General features: G+C 34.5%; 1 long non-coding RNA gene across 1 annotated transcript in view; it reads right to left on the reverse strand.

Moving 5' to 3' along the window:
* Positions 1–18551, reverse strand: part of LOC130236495 (uncharacterized) — a 94249-nt gene extending 75698 nt beyond the window's left edge. The window contains exons 1-2 of the long non-coding RNA XR_008838470.1: positions 18468–18551; positions 17479–17561 (exon numbers count right to left, since the gene is read on the reverse strand). This is a non-coding gene — a long non-coding RNA (uncharacterized LOC130236495). The remainder of the gene's footprint in view (positions 1–17478; positions 17562–18467) is intronic.
* Between the last annotated feature and the right edge of the window lie 6760 nt (positions 18552–25311).

Raw genomic sequence — 25311 nt, forward strand, 5'->3', positions numbered from 1 at the left:
ATCTTTTCTTTTTCCTTCTTGAAGAATGCATCCTTAATTTTGTCATTTTAACCCCGACAAAATATGAGCCAGAGAACATAAACTCTATATTCTGGCGGCGTCAAAGAGCAGTGCATTTAAATCAATTAAATTCCAGTCTAAACTCAACTAGAATCATTTAGGGCGCCATATCTGTTCCAGGAGCTGAGTGTAACACTTAATTACCTGTCTGGAAAAGTGTTTTTAAAATGAAATATTGAAGGCGCCTGACGGTTCGCCAAGGGAGAGCCCTGACTCAAGTTTCCAATCCTGATTTACAGATTCATACACTCACCACAGTCTATTGGCCTCAACAATCAATTCAGCATTCAGGTAGTTTATAACTATAATCGTAAATGGCAAATTAGGCTAATTTAATTATATTGTTCCACCCCTAGACACAGGTGCGGTAAGATCTTATACAGCATGGTTTTAAATGCAATATATAGTTGAGATATAGTTGAGAATCATAATTTAACACCTTTTTTTTTTAAATAATGTAATCTTCATCAATGAAAATTAAAAGGAAGTTTTTAGTTTTAGTTGTGGTGTCAACTCGAGACACTGTATATGTCAGGATAAAAATCCTTAACCAGCAACTGCAGCTTAAATGTTGAAGAATTTGCCATCAAGATTCTCCAGACTATCTTGCATTTATTTTTATTTTTGTGGATGACAAGCTTTTTATGGGGATTTTTGAATGAGTTAGTGACATTGCAAAGATGCAGTATTTTAGAAATCTGAAATGAGCAACTCTTGCTTTGGCTGAAAGTATTACTTTGGCCTTCATCTGATCAACAGGCTGTAGGAGGTTGCTGTTCAGTCACTTTAGGTTGGCTAGCAAAGTAAATGAATACTGGAAAGTTTGCCTGCCAGGTAAAAAGGTTTTGCCAAATGAATGCCTAAACTGGGAGGTATCTAAAATATTATCTAATTTTGTTAAGTGTTCTTTCTTTTATGAATTTATACTGTGCTTTAGAACACATGCAAATTAATCAAACTGCTATTTTACTCCTATTAGAAACACATCCAATAGGACTACGCAGTGATGTCATTCATTCATTTTGCTTCATCTTAGTCCATTATTTATCAGGGGTCACCACAGCTGGAATAAACCACCAACTATTCCAGCATATGTTTTTACACAGCAGATGCCCTTTCAAGCGCAACCCAGTACTGGGAAACACCCATACACTCTCACATTCACACACACACACTCATACACTGGGGCCAATTTAGTTTACTCAGTTCACCTATAGCATGTGTCTTTGGACTCTGGGGGAAACCGGGGCACCCGGAGGAAACCCACGCCAACACGGAGAAAACATGCAAACTCCACACAGAAATGCCAACTGGCACAGCCGGGACTCGAACCAGCGATCTTCTTGTTGTGAGGCAACCACTGAACCACCGTGCCTCCCACAGTAACATCAAATTTATGAAATAGTAGGTTGTTCTCTAATTTTGATCACCACTGTATACATGCACAAATAAGAAAAACATGCACACATAATTATTTTATGTTTTTTTAATACTGTGCTTCAGAAAACATGTAACTCAGTTAAACTGCCCTTTTACTACTGTTGGGAAAACTTCGAAAAGGACTAAGAAGTGACCTGATCATTTTGAAACGTGTTTTCTAATTTTGATCTCCACTGTACACATATAAAAATAAGATATATAAATAGTTTTTTTGCATTGTTTCTTATTGGTAATCCCAATAATCATTTTGGATATCCATAAGAATACTTATATTACATTCTATTTGGATTTTTTTATTTATTTATTTACTTGTTGCACATCAATATCATTATTTTAGTCTCAGAACTCAAAATGCACTCTAATACAGCGCCAACAGTCTACACTACCTGACAAAAGTCTTGTCGTTGATCTCAGTTGTAAGAGCAACAAATAATAACTTGACTTTTAGTTGATCATTTGTAAAAGTAGCAGAAGGTTGATTTTTCAGATGAATCTTCTGTTGAACTGCATCTCAATCATCACAAATACTGCAGAAGACCTATTGGAACCCACATGGACCCAAGATTCTCACAGATATCAGTCAAGTTTGGTGAAGGAAAAGTCATGGTTTGGGGTTACATTCAGTATGGAAGTGTGCGAGAGATCTGCAGAGTGGACGGCAACATCAACAGCCTGAGGTATCAAGACATTTGTGCTGCCCATTACATTACAAACCACAGGAGAGGGCAAATTCTTCAGCAGGATAGCGCTCCTCCTCATACTTCAGCCTCCACATCAAAGTTCCTGAAGGCAAAGAAGGTCAAGGTGCTCCAGAATTGGCCAGCCCAGTCACCAGTCATGAACATTATTGAGCATGTCTGGGGTAAGATGAAGGAGGAGGCATTGTAGATGAATCCAAAGAATCTTAATGAACTCTGGAAGTCCTGTAAGAACATTTTCTTTACCATTCCAGATGACTTTATTAATAAGTTATTAGAGTCATTGAGGAGATGTATGGATGCAGTCCTCCAAGCTCATGGGAGTCATACACAATATTTAATCTTTTTCCACTGGACATTATTTATGATCATATAATTTTTTTTGGTCAAATAAGCGTAATCTAGAGGCCTTTGCCTTTCATATAAGCCACTTCTGATACCAATATATCAACTAGAAGTCAAGCTATTATTTGCTGTTCATAAAACTTGTATAGGCGACAAGACTTTTGTCAGGTGGTGTACATTCAGTGCACTTAAACCAGGTGAACAACAATAAAAATATGACGAGAAAAAAAGAAAAGCAAAAGTGCTGTCGCTTCTAACATTCTTCAGTGTCACATTAAAAATTACCAAGCATTGCTGACAGATAAAAATAGAGCATGACAGGAAAATTAACAACCCAGTCACTCAAAGTGATGGATAATGATTATTTGTGGTGCATCTAAAAGCTAAAAAGGACGTAACCACAGGGTATGGAGCACAGATCCTTAACCGCAGAGCTATAACATTTCCCTTCCTGCCCCACAGTATCCTGGGTTAAACGCTGTCAGACTGGCTCTTTGAAAGGCTAGGTAGATAAAACAGCAGTTTTTAGCTCTGCCTTAACCAAAATTGATCCACATGACCTTTGTAGTTTCAACCGCAGATCTAAACCGCCAGGTGACACGTAGCCTGCATTTAACTTTACACAAACCATACCGAGAAATACCGCTGCACCCATTTATGGCATGACTGGCAGGTCAGAAAGGTGATCCATCAGTGATTGGCACTCTCATTGACTGCCGAGGGCTTTAGCTGTCTCTAGGATTACAGGTTATAGAGCCTCTGCCTTTCCTATTTCAGATCTAGCACCTCTCATTGCCATGTTCATAACCCATCTCCTTGCTAAAGCCGTCTCTCTTATCAGCCGGATTGCCTTCCAGTTGATTGTTTGTGAACAATCACTGCTTCCATTATTATGGAGGCATTTCTGCGGGTCGCCCCGCTGAGACGAGGCATCCAGATGAGTGCTTCTGTGCCAAAACAGTACGACCTGTTATAAGAGGCTGAGGCAAGGTCATTGCTTTCAAATGACAACAAACCCGATCTCCAATAGCTCTTTTGTTAGCTGTGCGGCGCTGAGGAAAATGGAGGAAAAATCTGTGGCTTTCCCTCCGGGCAACCGGCAACAAAAAAAAGCTCCCTTCGTTTAACCCTTTGGCTTTGTAAGCGTTCGCTCGATGGCCTCTTTTTTAGATGCAAGCTGGATGTTGACCCTGAAATATATAGGATCAATCTCAACGCAAGAGGTTAGGCAACTTAGAATGAGAGCTTTGTCCATGCAAGGAATGAGGTCTCAGCGATCTCAAGTTTTCAACCAGCTAGTCTGAGTTTTGACTGAATGATTGAATAGGTCAGGCAAGGGTCATTGTGACTACTAGACACCGATCAGGTGCATTACCTAGAGAGATGTATAGAAGCTAAATGGCCGCCTTTCAGCAGAGAAACTGACTGATATTTAATAAATAAAGCAGGATAAATATCTATAGCCTGAAAAAGACGGAGGTGGATTATGAATTCTGCATAATAACTGGAACATTGCTCACAGCAGACCTTGAACTACAATCAAAAGAATTATTATCTAAGGTGGTGAATTTGTTTGGAAAGCATTGCGTTGGCTGGAGGAGTGATGCTGTAAAAGGCAGAATCTCAGAGACTTGTTGATGAGTGTTTCTCCATCTGTAAGGCTCAAGAGTGACCAGTGAACCACTGACCTGATTTGTCCCCCTCCAAGCACATAATAAAAGCTGTGGTTGATTGCTTTACATGTTGCTCATATGATTGCTTTTTCCAAACAAACAGCAACATTACACAAATCATCAAAAGTCTTGCTATGCAACACTAAGGCCCAATCACAATTCTACCCCTTAGCCCTTCCCCTTATACCTGGTTTTGCACGTTCACGTTGGTGGTGGTAGTGTGGAGAGACAATTGATTTCTGCTGTGACACTCGGATGGTTTGGGCCCATTAATACCAATGGAGCATCGTGTCAACGCCACAGTCTACCTGAGTATTGTTGCTGACCATGTCTATCTATTTATGACCACAGTGTACCCATCTTCTGATGGCTATTTCCAGCAGGATACCGCACCACATCATAAAGCGTGAATCATCTCAGACTGGTTTCTTGAAAGTGGCAATAAGTTTCACGGTACTCAAATGGCCTCCACAATCACCAGATCTCAATCCAATAGAGCTCCTTTGGGATGTGGTGGAACGGGAGATTCGAATCATGCATGTGCAGCCATTTGGCAAAATAAAATTATCATTACACTGTTTTAATACACTTTTATTATTCAAGGATACATTAAATATATATATATATATATATATATATATATATATATATATATATATATATATATATATATATATATATATATATATATATTTATTTATTCTTTTTTTTTTTAAATAAAACATAGCCAGAATAGATTTTTTAAATTTTTTATAATAAAAAAAGAACAATTATAATAATACTGAACACCAATTCATCAAAGCAAAGCAGCAAATCACCCTATTATAATATTTCCCATCATGCAACATTAATCATCTGAGTAATGATGCTGAAATTTCAGCTTTACATGCCAGGAATAAATTACATTTTGTGTAAAAATGTAAGTAGTGTATGTAAGACTTCTGAATATTATCTTTTTTTATGGTGAGGAGAATAAAACTCTTTCAAAACATAAAAAAAAATATCAGCGCCTCCAAACTTTTGACTAGTGGTGTAGTAGTGAAGTCAAACATCCTGCCTCAACTCCACTATAGTGTTTCATCATTTACCAACAGGAATCTCTACAAATCTAACAGCTTGTCTCCAAAAGCAGTGTCGAAAACATTTCTACTGTGAAACAACAAGCTGCTGGAATTATTCCAGTCGTGTAGAACTGAAAATAAAACCCGCCATCAATACAAAACCCCATAATTCACTCTCTACATTTCACACAATCATGTGTGTAATGCATCAGGATGATCGAGCCCTGTGAGAGCTAAATGTCACATCCACACAGCATGTTGACATGATGCTGCTGTCGTCATTAAACGTACTTCGGCTCTCTGCACACTTCAACATTCAGAGTAATGAAATAATGGCTGATGATGAGCTTCTCTTTTTTATTTGCAGATGTTCCCACTAGGGCTGCACGATATCCGAAAATTCTAGCATTTCAATATTTTGCTGTTCTGCAATATGCAGTGGGTACAGAAAGTATTCAGACCCCCTTACATTTTTCACTTTGTTATATTGCAGCCATTTGCTAAAATCAGTTAAGTTTATTTTTTCCTCTTTAATGTACACACAGCAGCCCATATTAACAGAAAAACAGAATTGTTGACAGTTTTGAAGACTTATTAAAAAAGAAATGCTGAAATATCACGTGGTCCTAAGTATTCAGGACTAAGTATTCACCTTTTGCCACAGTCACACTAGAGTTTAAGCTCGCGAAATTCTGTCATTTGGTGCTGCGAAAAGGGGTGAGATTAAACAAAACAATTAAAAACTTTTTTTTTTTTAAAAAGCGAGTGAACCATATTTTAAATGTCTGTTCAGAGAGGGCATGTTTTGATTCTCGATTGGTCTCACACAGTCATGTGATGCGATTTTGTAGGTCAGAGGGCTGCTCGATTATGGGTAAAATCATAATCACGATTATTTTGGTCATAATTGTTATCACGATTATTTAAAATGATTATCAGTTGAAATTATTAGCCCTCCTGTGAATTTATAATAATTATAAATTATAATAAAGACAAATGATAAATTAAATAAATATTTCCCAAATGATGTTTAACAGATCAAGGAATTTTTCATAGTATTTCCTATACTATTTTTTCCTCTGGAGAAAGTCTTATTTGTTTTATTTTGGCTAGAATAAAAGCAATTTTAAATATTTTAAAACCAGTTTTAAGGTCAATATTTTAGCCCCCTTAATCAATATATATTTTTGATTGTCTGCAGAAGAAACCACTGTTATACAATGAGTTGCCTAATTACCCTAAATAAGCCTTTGAATCACACTTTAATAGTGTCTTGAAAAATATCTAGTCAAATATTATTTACTGTCATCATGGCAAAGAGAAAATAAATCAGTTATTAGAAATGAGTTATTAAATCTGTTATGTTTAGAAATGGGTGGAAAAACAATATTTCCATTAAACAGAAATTGGGAGGAAACGGGGGGTCATAATTCAGGAGGGCTAATAATTCTGCCTTCAGCTGTATATATACAGTTATTTTCCTCCCTGTAAATAAGGAAAGGGAAATAAATACAATAGAATAAAAAATGAAACAAACTGTGCTTTAAGCATCTTCACTGCAAGAAAAAAAACTTTAATTATAGATACAAAAGTCCTTCAGTCAAGAGCAGTGAGGGATTTTCTCCTTTTGTTGTTTGATTAATGATAAAAACAGTCGGCAGCAGGAATATTGCGCGCTGTCACTTTAAGAGCAGTGTGGTTCTGATTTATGGTTTATCATGTCTCTTTTGATTCCCAACTCGTTTGTTTATTACACAAATGAAGGTTAATATGAATCACTATACACCACGTTTTGACATAAATTTGCATGTATTTGAACATTAAAGCGCTCACATTAAGATGACTTTAAATGTGTGTGCTCTGCTCGTCTCTGAGACTAAGCACATAAACACAACAGCATGTGATCTCTTTAGCACTTTTAAAAACATGAATGATTCAAACGTACATCGTTGAATGATGCACATCCTGTGCTGCAAAAGTTACATTACAGTACATGCGTTTAGTCATTTTCATCTGGAACTGAGCTTTGCAGAGCAACAAATGTGTACAACTGGAAAGGGGCCGGGGGTATATGATGCAGCAATTGTTTTATCATCTCGATTAATGTTTTTTCAGAATCGTTAGAAGCCAAAATAGAAACCGAACTTTCGATTAATTACACAGCCTCAGGTCAGAGTTCACCAAACTTGAACTTTGCAATGCAGCAAACTGCCAACCTTGTCGCACGAGCTTGCATTTCTGGGGCCTCATGTATCAACGCTTTGCATAAAACTTTGCGTAGGCCAGGTTTTACGCTCACGTTTGGATTTACTAACGATGAAATGAACGTGGGAATGTGCGCTGGTCCTCGCCAACTTCATGCCTGGCATACGTGCATTTCTTGTGTGTGCTTGTTTTATTTCTATTGGTGACTCCTAGAGGCAGTTGTGTTAAATTGCACACTACAAAGTATCTTTGAGTCATGTAACGGCAGCTGCATGGGACGAGATCATCCGCATGTCTAGATTGTAGATAAGGTTTCCATACCATACAGTTAACCAGCCAAACATTAAAGCGCAACTTGCAGTTATCGCCAGTTTTCCCAATGTAATCGGAGCGATCTACTGCACACACATTGTGTGTCTTCGTACATGAGGCCCCTGGTCTGTTGCATTCACGTGTGTATGAATGGAAGTCTGTGGGAGAAAAGTGCAGTGTGATCACGGCTTTTGCTGTGACACTCATATATTTAACCCTGGTGAGGTCCATGTCTTCAGATCGTCCTTGAGATGGTTCTACACCTTCATTTGAGTCCAGCTGTGTTTGATTATACTGATTGGACTTGATTAGGAAAGCCACACACATGTCTATTTAAGACCCTTCAGCTCACAATGCATGTCAGAGCAAATGAGGTCAAAGGAACTGCCTGAAGAGCTCAGAGACAGAATTGTAACAAGGACCAGATCTGGCCAAGGTTACAAAAAATTGAACAAAAGGTTACAAAAACAGCACAGTGGCCTCCATAATCCTTAAATGGAAGACGTGTGGGATGACCAGAACCCTTCCTAGAGCTTTTCCCCAATTGAGTATCTCTGGAAAGAGCTAAAAATGGCTGTCCACCAATGTTTACAATCCAACCTGACAGAACTGGAGAGGATCTGTAAGGAGGAATAGCAGAGGATCCCCAAATCCAGGTGTGAAAAACGTTACATCTTTAACAAAAAAAGACTCATGATTGTATTAGATCTAAAGGGGGCTTCTACTAAATACTGAGCAAAGGGTCTGAATATTCTCAGATCACTTATGCACAGCAAAATCCTCAGAGTAAAATGTATTCAGTTCAGAGAGTATTTGGTCCCTCTTTAAATAAGGGTAAATAGGTTGGTAAAAAGTAAAGCTGCTGTTTGTGAAGTTGCTTAATGATCCTCTGCTGAGATTTTGAGAGATTCAATGTATTATATTTTCGCTAATTTCATCTAAGGCTGTGACTAAAGTCAGTTGTAGTTTTGTGTTTCTCTTCTGTGTTTCTGCTTATTAACATCAGGTGTTCATCATCAGTGCTCAATCGTCACTTAATTAATACTTTCATTGTCTTATTAACTTGAGTACTCAATTTAGAGAGGGACCAAATACTATCTAAACTGAGTAAATTTTACTCAGGATTTTGCTGTGTGATATTTCAGATTTTCTTTTTAAATAAATCTGCATAAATGTCATCAATTCTGTGTTTTTCTGTCAATATGAAGTGCCGTGTCAATATGAAGTGCCTTAAATGAGTTTAGCAAACGGCTGCAATATAAAAAAAGAGTGAAAATGTAAGGGGGTCTGGATACTTTCCGTACCCACTATATATTGCCATATGAATACAACTTCACCAGATGACTTGAATTTCTCTATTTGAAAATAATTTATCATTTTAGATTGCATAATGTATAATAAACAATCTACAAGCACAACTAATAGAGTAAATAAAAAGATATAAATAAAATACACAATGTTTTACTGTTTTCCACAGAGTTTAACAGTATTGAGGAACAGTAATTAAATATTCAAATGTGAAATAATACTGGGAAATTTTCACTGTAAAAGTAATTCAATAAAATGAATCGTTACTAAAGTTGCAAACGGTACAATTTTAACATTGCATAGGTGCTACATATAACCTACTAGACCAGGCATGGGCAAACTCGATCCTCGAGGGCCGGTGTCCCTGCAGAGTTTTGCTCCAACACTAATCAAACACACCTGAACACCCTAATTAGTGTCTTCAAGATCACTAGAAAGCTACAAGCAGGTGTGTTTGATTAGGGTTGGTGCAAAACTATGCAGGGACACCGGCCCTCCAGGATCGAGTTTGACCATCCCTGTACTAGACTGATGCTTTCATTTTAGAAATAAATACTTAAATACTAAATATTTAATAGCTACTTTTTAAAAAATGTCTTAATGCGCATAAATAATAAATGAATAATTAAATAGGCATAAATAATTCTTTATTTAAAGACAATCGTTCCAGTTTACCATAGAATGAGGGTTTCAGCTTAGAAATGTGCTTTATAAATACTCTGTTTTCATTTTATGTCTTGAGTTTAACAGTATTGAGGAAAAGTAATTAAATATTCAAATGTGAAATAATACTGAACAATTTTCACTGTAAAAGTAATTCAATAAAATTCATCGTTACTAAAGTTGCGAACGGCACAATTTCAACATTGCACATGTGATGATATGCAAACGATCACATTGCGATATTGATGCTGAAACGATAAATATCGCAGCCCTAGTTCCCACCCATTAGAGTAGAGAAAGAGAGAGTCATATCGAGACGAATGAGGCAGTTCATTGAAACATGCACTGACTCCAGCCCCACAATGCACTGCAGCAAACCCGTGTCACTGAACAAACACTCCAGCGCCTCTGTTCTCCCGCCCATGTCACAGGTAATCTTGTTCTGTCTTAGTCATACTGGCCCGAGCACTGAGAGGCTTCATCACTCTCGCCTGAACCCAAGAAAAGCAGACAGGAAAGGTCAGCCGAAAGGGCGTGTAGGAAGGAGGGATACTGTCACTTCTCGTCTGCGGTGAAGGAGGAGAGAGGAAAAACACAAGCGAGAGATCAGGGCAACTCCGCCGACAGAACAGACTTTACTATCGAGAGGAAGGGAAGACCATTGCATAACACACACCACTGCAATTTGTTAAACTGCGGTAACACTTTACCGTTTTCGTCAGGAGAGCTTTTGATGTTACACGCATGGCTGATGAGAGCACCTGTTTCATGAGCAGATGCTGAAGTGTGTACCTGCTAATCAACGTCTGTAGCGGATGCAGTGAAACACACATTCCCTTAACGCTGAGACAACGTTCACTTTAGGGTTGCATAAGGATGTGCGATATTTAGTGTCTATGATGTATTGTAACAAACATGTCTTGATAGTCTGAAAGAATTGACTGCTAGTTGGAGTGAGACTAATTTAAGATAGCAAAAAGCAAAAATGTTCCAGTATGTTTTGTTTTTTTAAGGATGATATGAGATGCATCAGCTGCCAATATTTATCAGATTAATATATCAATTTAAAATCATCAAAATATTAACCACACCATCAAAAAAAGCAGAAACAGCAAACTAAAACTTTATTCATAAATAAATAGGTCTGCCACGAAAACGATTTGTTGTTTTGTGCGATATATTGTCAGAAATTGTTGCGATAAGCAATAATATTGTCATTATGAGATCATTTTATGCCACTGATTTAATAATGATTATATAACATCATGATAATGCAAACAGTCATCAACACTTTAAAAAGTGTCATTCTTAAGGTTATTTAGATTCTATAATTTGATGTTAAAAAGGTAAATGTCTAATTGTATACACTATTAAATGTCCTATTAGGTAAATGTCCAATTATAAACTTTGACACCGGTGAGGTAGAATGTAAATGTCATTGTAAGCGTTATTTGTGAATTGGCACATGTATTTTGCAGCACCAAAAATTTGGTGAGGTCATCCCCAAGTACTGTTGTATGATGTTCCCCAAATATTATTTATTGTGACAGGCCTGTTCATGAAAGGAGGCCCTTAGATGAATAGTGTCTGCTACGAAATCTAAATTTTTCTCCACGTAGAACAGTTACACACTTTCTAAGACCAAATAAATAATTCATTAATAAACAAATAAAACAAATTATACACTGTACAGTGCATCTGGAAAGTATTCTCATTTTCCACATTTTTTATGTTACAGCCTTATTTCAAAATGGATTAAATTCATGCATTTCCTCAATTCTACACACAAAACACCATAATGACAATGTGAACAAAGAGTTTTTGAAATTGTTGCAAATTTATTAAAATAAAAAAACTGAAAAATCACATGTACATCAGTATTAGCAGCCTTTGCTCAATTTGTTGATGCAGCAATTACAGCCTCAATTCTTTTTGAATATGACGCCACAAGCTTGGCACACCTGTCTTTGGGAATTTTTGCCCATTCCTCTTTGCAGTACCTCTCAAGCTCTATCAGGTTGGATGGGAAGCGACAGTGTACAGCCATTTTCAGATCCCTCCAGAGATGTTCAATAAAATTTAGGTCTGGGCTCTGGCTGGGCCACTCAAGGACATTCACAGAGTTGTTGTGAAGCAACTCCATTGATATTTTGGCGGTGTGCTTTGGGTCATTGTCCTGCTGGAAGATGAACAGTTATACAGGCCTGATTGGTGGATTGATGCACAGACAGTTGGGTTATTGATCACCTCCCAGACTAAGGCCCTTCTCCCCCGATCACTCAGTTTAGATGCCCAGCTAACTTTAGGAAGAATCCTGGTGGTTCCAAACATCTTCCACTTACAGATGATGGAGGCCACTGTGCTCATTGGAACTTTCAGAGCACCAGAAATCATACCTTATATAGACAGGTGTATGCCTTTTCAAATCATGCCCAGTTAACTGAATTGACCACAGGTGAACTCCAATTAAGCTGCTGAAACCTCTTAAGAATGATGAGTGGAAACAGAATGTACCTGAGCTCAATTTAGAGCTTCACAGCAAAGGCTGTCAATACTGATGTACATGTGAATTTTCAGCTTTTTTATTTTTAACAAATTTGCAACAATTTCAAAAAAATCAGTTTTCACATTGTCATAATGGGGTATTGTGTGTAGAATTTTGAGGAAATAAATTAAATCCATTTTGGAATAAGGCTGTAACATAAAAAAGGTGGAATAAGTGAAGCGCTATTAATAATTTCCAGATGCACTTTATAATCAAAAAAGTATAATCGAAAAAGCTAATAAATAAATAAATAAATAAATAAATAAATAAATAAATAAATAAATAAATAAATGTCAGACAATAATAATAATAAAAAATAGAAAATAATGATAATTGCACTGCATGTGTAATTGGGAAATTAAATCATAAAAATGAATCTAGATTAATGACAGTAACAACAAAAAACCCACTTTAAAATAAATATCAAGTCCCAAATATTGGAATTGGGATACCAGAATACAACGGTTGTATATTAAAATCTGTAACAGTCAAAAAAGATAGTACAACCCTACCAAAATTCATTGTTTCATCCCAAAAAGACAGTTGCAGCTCATCCAGAATGCTGCTGCCAGGATTCTGACCAGAGCCAGAAAATCTGAGCACATCACACCTGTCCTCAGGTCTTTACACTGGCTCCCAGTTACATCCAGAATAATTTAAAGTATTATTACTTGTCTATAAATCACTAAATGGCCTAGGACCTCAATATATTACAGATATGCTCACTGAATACAAACCTAACAGATCACTCAGATCATTAGTATCAAGTAAATTAGAAACTTCAAGAGTTCAGTCAAAGCAGGGTGAATCCACCTTCAGCTACTAACAGCGCCCCCTGCTGCTGGAATCAGCTTCCAGATATGATCAGATGTGCTCCAACATTAGGCACATTCAAATCAAGACTGAAAACACATCTGTTTAGCTGTGCCTTTACTGAATGAGCACTGTGCTACGTCCCACATATCACACTATTATGTCTTTTTCATTCCTTTAAAACCTGTTTTAACATTTTTTTATCTGTTTTTATCCGATTTTATTCATTTTAATTCGTTGTTGTTTTTATTTTCTTGTCTTTTATTCTTGTTTATGTAAAGCACTTTGAATTACCATTGTGCATGTGCTACATAAATAAACTTGCCTTGCCATTATTTACAAATCCCATTTTTTGGTCTTTTTTTATCTCCTGGAATCTAATTTACTGCTGAAAGTACTGTTGAATCTCAAATGATAAATCTTTTGCCTCCATCTAAAAGTCTCTATAGATAACAGCGTCTGCTAAATGGACAAATGTAAATGTGAGCTCTGGAAAAAAGAAAGTGAAAAAATAAACTTCACTTTAATATGTCCCTCAAGCAAATTGCACAGCTTATCAGACACATTTGAATATAACAGCACTTTTATGGTGCTTTTTAGTTCCTGTTGGAGCATATGGGTATATGCAACAACATGAGTGTAAATAAAGACAGATTGGTAATTTTAGGGGTGGTACTGTCACTTTAAGATGTTGTATTCCACTAATTTAGGTCATTTTCATTGTTAACTAAGAGCGTTTGGCAGCAGGGGTTTGAGAGAATACGGGTCAGACATCTGGCGAGGATTCATTCAGATGAGACGCTCTGTCAGAATCGTGGTGCAGCACATGTTCATGACAGGCTTGAACCGTTGTGTTTATAAATAAATATAAATATCATTGGTTTGAGAGCAAATTATAAGGCAGTGCTATAACACGTATCTCACCTTTATAGCTTTTTAAGTTTTATAGCTTATTATGGTTCTTCCAGCAATGTGACTAATACACACAGACTAAAGCCACTGAGGATAAAAAAGTGTCTTGCATAATCTACACATTCACCTAAACCTTACAGTTATACTTAAGAAAAGCTGATATACTGATGTATGTTTTTAGGAGGTACTTTTACCATGGTCACAATGAGAGTGAGTAAACAGCTCCACCTACTGGAAACATAGTAATGACACTCGACAAATTATAGATCATATCTAGTCAAACAAGTTTGACATTATTGATATGTTAAGATGAAAAAGAAAAAAAAAATATGATGATAATGATTATTATTATTATTACTATTAATAATAATAATAATAATTAGAAAATTATAATAAAGACAAACCATCCACTATATATAATCAAAAATGGTTTGACATTTCTGATTTGTTCAAGATCAAAAAGCAAAACATTTAATAATAATATTAATAATAATAATAATAATAATAAAAATAAAAAGTTTGATATTACTGATATGTTTAAGATCGAAAAAGCAACAAATAATAAAAATAAAATGAATAAATAAGACAAATCATTCACTATATACAAATCAAAAAAGCTTGACATTACTGATATGTTTAAGATAAAAAAACCAACAAATTAAAAAAAATAAATCAGAATAAAAAATAAGACAAACCATACATTATAATCAAAAAAGCTTGACATTACTAATATGTTTAAGATCAAAAAGCAACAAAACAAAATAATAATAATATTAAATAAATAAATAAAGACAAACCATCCACTATATAATCAAAAAAGGTTGACATTACTGATTTGTTCAAGATATAAAAAAAAAAATTAAATGTTCAAAAATTAAAAAAATAAAGACTAATCTTACACTACATATAACAAACAGGTTGACATTACTGATATGTTTAAGATCAAAAAGCAACAAATAATAAAAATAAATAAATAATAATAAATAAGACAAACCATACATTATAATCAAATAAAGCTTGACATTACTGATATGTTCAAGGTCAAAAAGCAATAAGTAAATAGATAAATAGATAAATAAATAAATAAATAAATAAATAAATAAATAAATATGACAAATCATTCACTATTTACAGTTGAAGTCAGAATTATTAAACCCCCGTTTGATTTTTTTTTAAATATTTCCCAAATGATGTTTAACAGAGCAAGGAAATGTTCACAGTATGTCTGATAATATTTTTTCTTCTGGAGAAAGTCTTATTTGATTTATTTTGGCTAGAATAAAAGCAGTTTTTAATAAAAAAAACAAAAAACATTTTAAGGTCAATATTATTAGCCCCTTTAAGCTATAATTTTTCGATAGTCTACAGAACAAACCATGATTGTGCAATAATTACCCTAACCTGCCTAGTTAACCTAATTAACCTAGTTAAGCCTTTAAATGTCACTTTAAGCTGTATAGAAGTGTCTTGAAAAACCTCTAGTCAAATATTATTTACTGTCATCATGGCATTAGTGGTGTAACGGATCGGATCACACTACGATTTTTGAGTCATAGATCAGTCAATTTTTCGGATCAGCAAAAAAGGGAGACACATGTCATTTGCTTTCCATTTATACAAAAACATTACTGCAAAAAGCATTGGTTTTAACAAACAGAACTTAGAACCTGTAATTTTAATGAATAAAAACTTTAAATCAAGAAAGAACCAGCTAAAAAAAAAGTATTCAATCCAAAAAAAATGATCTTCGCTACTGTTGCTAATAATGTTAAATATAAAAATCTAACATTTTGTACATCATACATTTATTTTCAATGAATGATTCAAAAATTCACACATAAAACTTCATGTTTCATTACAGGTGCATCATTTTTGAAAACCTATTCAGTGACATAATTTTGATGGTTGTTGGTTGCCACCCATTGGTTACACAATGTAATTGCTACAACATTCACTAGTGTCAAGTTCCATTAAATGGAGATTTTAATCTTTACCATAAACATCAGTGTTTATATCTGAACTATAAACTGTTCTCCCAGTTCTTCTGTTTAATTGTTTGTAACGAACTGAAAAAGTGTAAAAACTGAATCTCTCTCGATCAAATGCAGATTTGAATGCAGAGCTTATTAGAAGGATTAATAAACATATGCAAATCATTATCATTTATCATTCATGCTGCGCGGGTTTGAATTGAGATCATGATCTTTTAATGTTATTTCATGCAGCTTTACACTGAATGCATTGATGCAGGCTAAACAAACAGTGACAGAAAACACCTTTAATTAATAACCTAAGAAAGCATTTAGGCAGGTCTAACCACAACTTTTTCCGTCATCATTATATTTTACAGAGAAGCCAAAATGCTTTCATACATGTGGATTTAATGACATGGGAGGCCATCTCTCTGTAATTGTTATAAATGTTGGCTTAACCTACAAGTTCAGTACGGATCTTGGATCAACCATGATCTGTAACACCCCAATACGTATGTATGTATGTATGTATGCATGCATGTATACATATACATATATATACATATATACATATACACATATATATTCATATATATATACATATACACATATATATATACACATATATATATATATACATATATATACACATATATATATATATATATATATATATATATATATATATACACATATATACATATATATATATATATATATATATATATATATATATATATATATATATATATATATATATATATATATACACATATATACATATATATATATATATATATATATATATATATATATATATATATATATATATATATATATATCAAAAAAGCTTGACATTACTGATATGGCCAACTGTACAAATAAATTATTTGATTTGTATAATGTATTAAAAGCGTACTAGTATTCTCCACTGCATGTCCAGGTCTTTGCCTTTAATATGATTTATGCACTTTGTTTAGAAAAAAAAGCCTCTTCTAAAAACAGAAGCCCTTTTTTGAATTCAATAGTGATTAGACAATACCACAACAAACATCAATAATTAATTCAGACTCTAAAATTGTCTGGAAAGCAACCAAGATTGTTATGCAAACTTCGAAGCACTCGTCAGATTCCCTTGCATCACCTTCCAAAAATAGATCCGAGTCCATCTGTTCCCACTTATTTCAGACCATTATATTTGATCTCTGAAAGAATGCTCCAGCAGGGCATCTCAAATCTACCGCCATCAGTGGGAATGCATATCAGCAGATACAGAAATAACCCAGTGTGCAAGAGAGATGCTGAGTAAGAATAATGTAGAACTGAGCATTTAAAGACTAAATGAGCATCAGATAATACCTTAAAATGAACCTAGCGAGAAAATGCATGCTCATATCTCCAAGTATTTCAGCACTACACTTTAAATGACCCCAGATTGATCTAAAAAAAATTTAACATAGCCAGCGTTACCTTTAAAAAGTGCATAAGAATGAAGGTGTTGGATGATTCAGAAGTTCATCAGGGTCACCATCAGTCCAGGTAAAAGAATGATGCTGTAAAAAGAAGAAAAACTCATTACAATTATTGCAACAGTGATTTGTATGTTTTGATAGCATGATTTATAATTTAGAAAAACCGACAACAAATTAAGTTATAAAATACAATTACATACATGTATACACTAAAAGGCAGCTCTTATTTGTAATTATTTACCATGATAAGTATTATTCTGGTAAATATTCACACATTCAGAGTCTCTCCTTAATAATATAATTTCACAAAATATTCTTTGCATATTCAGTTAAATTAATAAAAGCCAAGGACTTTCAAAGTTCAACGGTTCACAGACAAATAAAGTGTGTTAATGTTATTTTCAAGTCATATTTACGTGTGATTTTAGACTGAATTTTTAAAGTACCATGGCAAACAATATAGGAGGCATGTCACAAGTTGTCACTGAACGAATGTGCAAATATAACACCTCAATATCCATACAATGTAAAGTGTACTTGATTATTAATAAAGGTATGTTTAAAAAACAACTGTTTTTCCACATTGACAGTTGAAGAGTAGAGTAATAAGGCAAAAAGTTTCATTTATGCTTTCCCATACATGTACATATGGGTGTACTCGTTTTATACCATGGTCTAAAATGACATTTGTTAGAATAGTTCCTTTGTAACTGACTAGCCTAATCTAAAGAAAACAAACACATTTGCACAAATAAATCTTTGCATAAAATCCCTTAGAAAGTATTCATTCAAGAGCAAGATGGATGTTTTTCTGTACTCATTGATGCTGGGGCAAAAAAACATATATATTACAGACATGAAAACAGTCCCCTGGTGTAGCTTGTTCATGTTAACAAAACAGAAGTTTCGCTGAAAATGACTAAATACACAAAAACCTACGGCAGAATCAGTGATATCATACAAGAATACAAGATGTACAATCCTTACATGTGTTACTTCAGCTGAAAAGACGAAATAAGTCTTTGAAACACGTCAGGAAAATGTCGTGGGCCTGTTTGTTTGGTAGTTCCGCGCAAAGCAAATCCTACAGCGCCATCTGCTGTCTCCACAGATGTTACTGATGTCAAATTTAAACGTTTTATTATTGCACAATTGAACAGGAACATAAAAACAACAATAGTCTAATAATTATAATAATAGTAATAAAGAAAAAAATTAGTTAGCAAATTTGTGTTTATGTACGTGAAATTTTGTCAATAGAATACAAAGGTTAACAATATATTCAAGATCTTTATTGGATTTTATCTTTTTTATAAAATAATTTTAATAATTTAAATTCGATCTATCAAAGGTATATTTTGCTAAATCCACCCAGAAACCGTTTACCACTTGACAATCAGAAAATAAAAGACAGAGACTCTCTTTATCTGCTTTACAGAAGCAACAAATATCATCCATATCGATGTATCATGATAAAGACTTGGCTGGAAATATAAACATTTCAGAATAAGAAAGAGCTGTATTGCCAGGTATATGTTGTTTACACATACAATGAATTTTTGAGTTGGGTTACTAGAAATAAACCTACATTTATTAATTTTCTTTTCGGATTAGTCCCTTTATTAATCAGGGGTCGCCACAGCGGAATGAACCACCAACTTATCCAGCATATGTTTTCAGCAGCGGATGCCCTTCTAGCTGCAACCCATCACTGGGAAACATCTATACACACTCATTCACACACATACACTTTGGACAATTTAGCTTATTCAATTCATACCACGTCTTTGGAATTGTGGGAGAAACCGGAGCACCCGGAGGAAACCCACACTAACACGGGGAGAACATGCAAACTCCACACAGAAACGCCAACTGACCCAGCAACCTTCTAGCTGTGAGGTGATTGTGCTACCCACTGTGCCACCATGCTGCCCGAAATGCAATGTATACTTCATAAACTAATAGGCCAACATAATCCTCATGCCTTTCTCTAACTCAATGCCTTTTAATGTCCTGTTAAACATCTGAAAATGTATTTTCGCTAATGTTTTTGTTAAGTTCTGTGTGGGGAGTAAACAGGTAAAAGTAAACAGGACTCGTCCCTCCTGAGTAATGTATTCAGTGAGGTTAGAATATTTAATATATGCCCTTCCAGCTGCAACCCAATACTGGGAAACACCCATACACTCTTATTCATACACATAACTACGGCCAATTTAGTGCATGTCTTTGGACTGTGGAGGAAACCAGAGCACCCGGAGGAAACCCACACCAACACAGGGAGAACATGCAAACTCCACACTGAAATGCCAACTTATCCAGCCAGGACTTGAACCAGAGACCTTCTTGCTGTGAGGCCACAGTGCTAACCACTAAGCCACCGTGTCGCCTATGAATCCAATCAAATTATTATTATTATTATTATGGCCATGTGTGAAATAATAGTATAAATAGAGAAAATAATAGACAACAATTGCAATTGAAATCCCAGACTGCGTGTACTGAATTACTGCAATGAAATATGAGTAAATGCTTCCCTCTACAGGTAACTGAGAAGAACATATGTGATGAAATGAGAATTCAGGCTACATGATTTACTAATTTAATTATTTAACACTGAACACTGATGTTGTTAACAACAGTAAACCAAATATAAACTCGCACAATGTAAATGAATGGAGAACAGAGCTGTCAACAAAACGAAAAAGGAATGCAGATTCACAATAAATGTGGCTTAAATTGAAGACGATTACTGAAAAAGCTTTTCCAGATTTGCTTTTTGTCCAGATTTGAAATCAGTTAGATAATTTTTATTTTACATAATTTAATTTAATTTAATTTCAAGTTTACTGATCATCAAATCAAGGATCATGTGGTGCTGAAAACAAGAATAACAATAATAATAATATGTTATTTATTTAATATCAATTATATTTATAATAATTACAATATTATTCAAATAATTCAAGTATTGCTGACCCTAACTTCTGAAGGGCTGTATTCAAATTTGGATTTGGGTTTTACAAAACCTTTTAAGTCCTTTGTCATCAGATATATCAATTTCTAATTAATTTATATATATATATATATATATATATATATATATATATATATATATATATATATATATATATATATATATATATATATTTAACTCACAAATAAACAAGGTTTTGTTGCTTATAAAGGAAGTTATGCAGCTGGCATTTGTTTTATGCACTTTCCATGTATCCTCAGTCTTTTTTCTTTAAAAGAAAACATTGCAGAGAAGTGTCTTATTACACACCACATCATTGTGAATGCATTCCGAGCGGTGTGCAAAGCCATGCATCATCGTGTAGAGCTCAGTGCGTTTGTGGTAGAGGTTTGTAGTGGTTGTGGTTTTGAAGTGGTTTTAGTGGTGGTTTTGTTTGGTATTGACATTGATTCACAGCTGTTTAGCAATCCACGGTGCGAGACAGAGACTGTCACTTTAACATCATTGAGTAAGTTTCACACATCCCAACACCGAGTGTTAAACTGGAGAAAGAACAACCAAGAATGGAGAAAAGGAGGAAAAGGAGTTTTTATAAGCTACCCCTTTTCCTCAAAGCTGAGAAAAACACAGCACAGCTTAAACAAACGCCTGAAAATGGCCATGGTGAGACATATTTACACTGGGTTTTGATTATTCAGGGGTTAATTAGAGGAAGGGGAGGAGGGCAAGATTAAGAAGGGAGGGGAGGAGAAGGGAAGGAAAAGGAGAAGGATTAGGAAGAAAAAGAAGAAGAAGGAGAGAAGGAGCAGGAGGAAAGAGGAGATGAATGAGAATGAGAAGGACAACATGAAGGTGATGGAGATGAAGGAGGAGATAAAGGAGAAAGTGGCGAAGAAGAGAAAAAGAACGAAGAAAATCAGCAGCAGGATGAGTAGAAGGATGATGAGGAGGAAGGAGAGCGAGAAAAAACATAAAAAATGCATTAAAATTATTTTGTCCCTGTCTGTTTTGTTTATCTGTTTAAGAATGAACTCTTGCGTCTGGTGTTGTAAAAAAAAAAATTAGTAGCAGGATGAGCAGAAGGATGAGGAGGAGGAGAAGTAAAAGGAGGAGGAGGATGAGAAGATGGAGAAAACATAGGGGAAAAACAATGAATAATTGCATCAACACTCTTTTGTGTCCCTCTTTTAAAGTGACTGGAAGGGCATCCACTTCGTAAAACATATGCCAGAATAGTTGGCGGTTCATTCTGCTGTGGTGAACACTGATAAATAAGGGACTTAGCCGAAGGAAAATGAATAAATGAGAATAAGTTACTAAAGATTAGGACTTAAATGTACTCAATTTACTTACATTTACACTTATTCAGTTGTAGAGTTGTACTGATCTCCTCCTCAATGACGACACTCGCTTATCTTTGGCTTTGTTTTTTTCTTAAATTATTATTTATTATAATTGTTTTTAATAGACGACTCTGCCAATATGCCTGAACACAATCTTACCTCATAGGTTTTGTGACAAACGCCTCAGTTTTTCAACACTAGATGGCGCTACCATCATAAAAAAAGTATTGCAGGGGCAACAAGATAGCCAATTTACACATTTTATCTATTCATTTGTTTCTTGTTTTATTTACCTGTGGTTTTGTTTACAATTGAAGTAGTTAGTTCTAGTTCAGTCTCTAAATATAGTTTTCCTCTGTAAGTGTAGGGTAAACAATCTGAAAATTAGATTAGTTTTCTCTGTAATGATTACTGACCGCAAGCCACATGCTGAACATAAAACACTGTATAGTGTAACTGTAATATCTGTATAGTGTGGTTTGTTTAATTTAACTAACTTGGTAATTCCATTGGACAACTAATAAAAACAGCACAACATCAAAATGCCTCAGATTAAGCAGCAACTTTGAAATTAAACTTTCACCACAAACATAATTTTGACTCATTTAATAATACCCGCAGATGATTGATATGTTCCAGGCAGTTATTAGTGCAAAAATCAAGCCCAACATTATTTTAAACGAACAAAAAAATAGGGCAGGCTTACTTGAAATGTCACTTTACAGTAGCCTAAATATTAATTATTTATTTTAATCATTTTACTCAAAGAACTACAACAAAACACAATTACTTAACCTTTACATGACATTTAAATAAAAGCTGAAGATACAGGAATACAAATACACTGTTTTTTAAGTACTGTAACTAAACTCTTTTTACAAAGTGAGTAACCCATTGCCTTAAAAGTAACAAGTAGACATTACTTTAAAACGTGAGTAAATCTGTTGTGACATGCAACTGTTAAGTGAACTTAATTTATGTAATTATGTACAAAGTTCATTCACTTAATAATTTGAAGGCAGCAAGTAAACTTGACTTTCTTTAAGTAAACTGAACTCTTTACTTTTGGGGAGAGCAGGGACGAAACTAACGTGGGATGAAAGTAACACATTGATTTTTTTTTTAAGCCCTGACAACATTTACTTTCCAGGCTATAACAACACATTCAGCATGCAACCCTTGATGGAGCTGCCAAATATCAGCTGATTTTGGGGCCGTGTCCCGCGGTTAGGTCTGAATTTCAGTTTTTAAGGGCATATATTGTAGTGCAATAACACATCCTTAAGTTTTAAATCTCTGAGTTTTTTTAGTTTAAAAGTAACTCAGGTTTAATTGGCAAGAGTTCCTGTGGGGACGAAAGTAACACTGTTATTAATCTCTCTCTGCTAATAGACAAACATTATTTTTCACTTTCACATTAGAGTTTGCAGTGTTTTGACTCATATGTTTTATAAGATGAATGCATATTGCCAATAATAATAAATAAAATTTGAAAACTGTAGAAAATGTTAACATTTTGCATTGTTGGTTTGCTTTTAAAACATCTGATGGAGCTGAAATGAAAATGAAAATGAAGTTTAATATTTTTTTGCAAAAATAAAGGGCAAAATATTTTTGCAGTTACTATTAACAAGGTCATAGTCAGATATATTTAAAACAAAGAAGATTAAGCCAATAAATCTAATATTGTTGAGTTACTTTTAACCCTGCCAATGGTGCAACTTTTGTTTAAAGTGAAATTACATTGGAGTTGTATTGTATATTGTGAGTTGTTCTACATTGATACAAAACAACAGCTGATTTTGATAGAGCACTCTTGTGAGTTTGTAACCACAGCAGAAATATATTTCTGCTAAAAACGTTATCTCTTAAAATGAGGTTTTATAAAAAACGTTACTTTCGTCCCCGCTCTCCCCTATACAATCTACACTCAAAAAATGATGTTTGCTGTTTGTTCAAACTACTTTACAATTATTGAGTTTTTTTAGGGGGAAACGTAATCGTTTTATGTTCAATCCGTATAAATTTGTAAAAACTAATAAGTAACTTAATTCTGTAATGTTGTCCCAAGACAAATCCATTGTGTGGAAACCAAAATCTTTTCACAGCGTAATACATTAAAAAAGTGAAAACCTAAACAAATTAATTTGACTTTGTTACGATTAAATGAATTAAGTTTGACAAACTTAATATATGACAGTTTCAGTAATAAATTTGGTACTTTTAGGTGCAACAAGTTTTAGTAATTTATTTATGGCAAGTACAAGTATTGCCACAAAACATAAAAGTATTATTATTATTATTATTATTATTATTATTATTATTATTAACCAAAGTAATTGCTTTGTACTGTAATAAAATAATAATAATTTATTGTACTGTAATTAAATAATAATAAATATAATTTTTCTTATTATTATTATTAATATTATTATTTAACATAGAAAGGACATGATTTGTACTGTATGTACTGTTTTATTCTTGTTCTCCTAAACAAATGACTAAAACTTGTTACAACTGAATGAACTATACCTTAATTTATTATTGAAAACTGAATTTACTGTCATCATTTTGTCAAACTTAATTCATTTAATTGTAACAAACCTAAGTAACTTGATTAAGTTTTCATTTTTTACAGTGTATAAAATTCTGTTTTTTCATTCATTCATTCAATTTCCTTCGGATTAGTCCCTTTATTCATCAGGGTTCGCCACAGCGGAATGAACCGCCAAATTATCCAGCTTATCCAACATATGAGGACGAAACATCCATACACACTCATTCACACCAACATGGGGAGAACTTGCAAACTCCACACAGAAAGGCCAACTGACCCCTCCGGGACTCAACCCAGCGACCTTCTTGTTATGAGGCAACAGTGCTAATCACTGAGCCACCATGTCACCCCAATTGCTATTTGGTCACACTTTATTTTGATGGTCCGACATACAGTACATAGTGCACACGTAGGCTTTGAATATCACTTTTGTTAGACACACTAGGTTAGGGGCGAGCTCCACCTGCTGTACTTTTGTTTTTCTCTTATCTTAGTGTAGGTTTCCAAAAAAAGATTCTCCTTTCAATATTGATATATATTTTTTTTGGATAGTAAGGGTAGAGGTTGGGCCAATAGAATAGGTTGTTTTGTTCTATTTATTTCAATTGTTTGGACGCCGCCTGCGTCTCAGCTCTCCAACTCTCCCATCTATCTGTTTGTGTCCCGTTTATTGTCTGAGATTTTCAATTCAATTCAATTCAATTCAATTCACCTTTATTTGTATAGCGCTTATACAATGTAGATTGTGTCAAAGCAGCTTCACATAAAGGGTCATAGTAAATAGGAACAGTGTAGTTCAGTTTGTAGTGTTTAAGTTCAGTTCAGCTCAGTTCAGTGTGGTTTAATAATCACTACTGAGAGTCCAAATACTGAAGAGCAAATCCAACTATGCGCAACTCTACAGATCCTGAACCATGCAAGCCAGAGGCGACAGCGGAGAGGGAAAAAAAACTT

Source organism: Danio aesculapii, chromosome 10, assembly GCF_903798145.1.
Source record: "Danio aesculapii chromosome 10, fDanAes4.1, whole genome shotgun sequence".
Classification (NCBI taxonomy): Eukaryota; Metazoa; Chordata; class Actinopteri; order Cypriniformes; family Danionidae; genus Danio; species Danio aesculapii.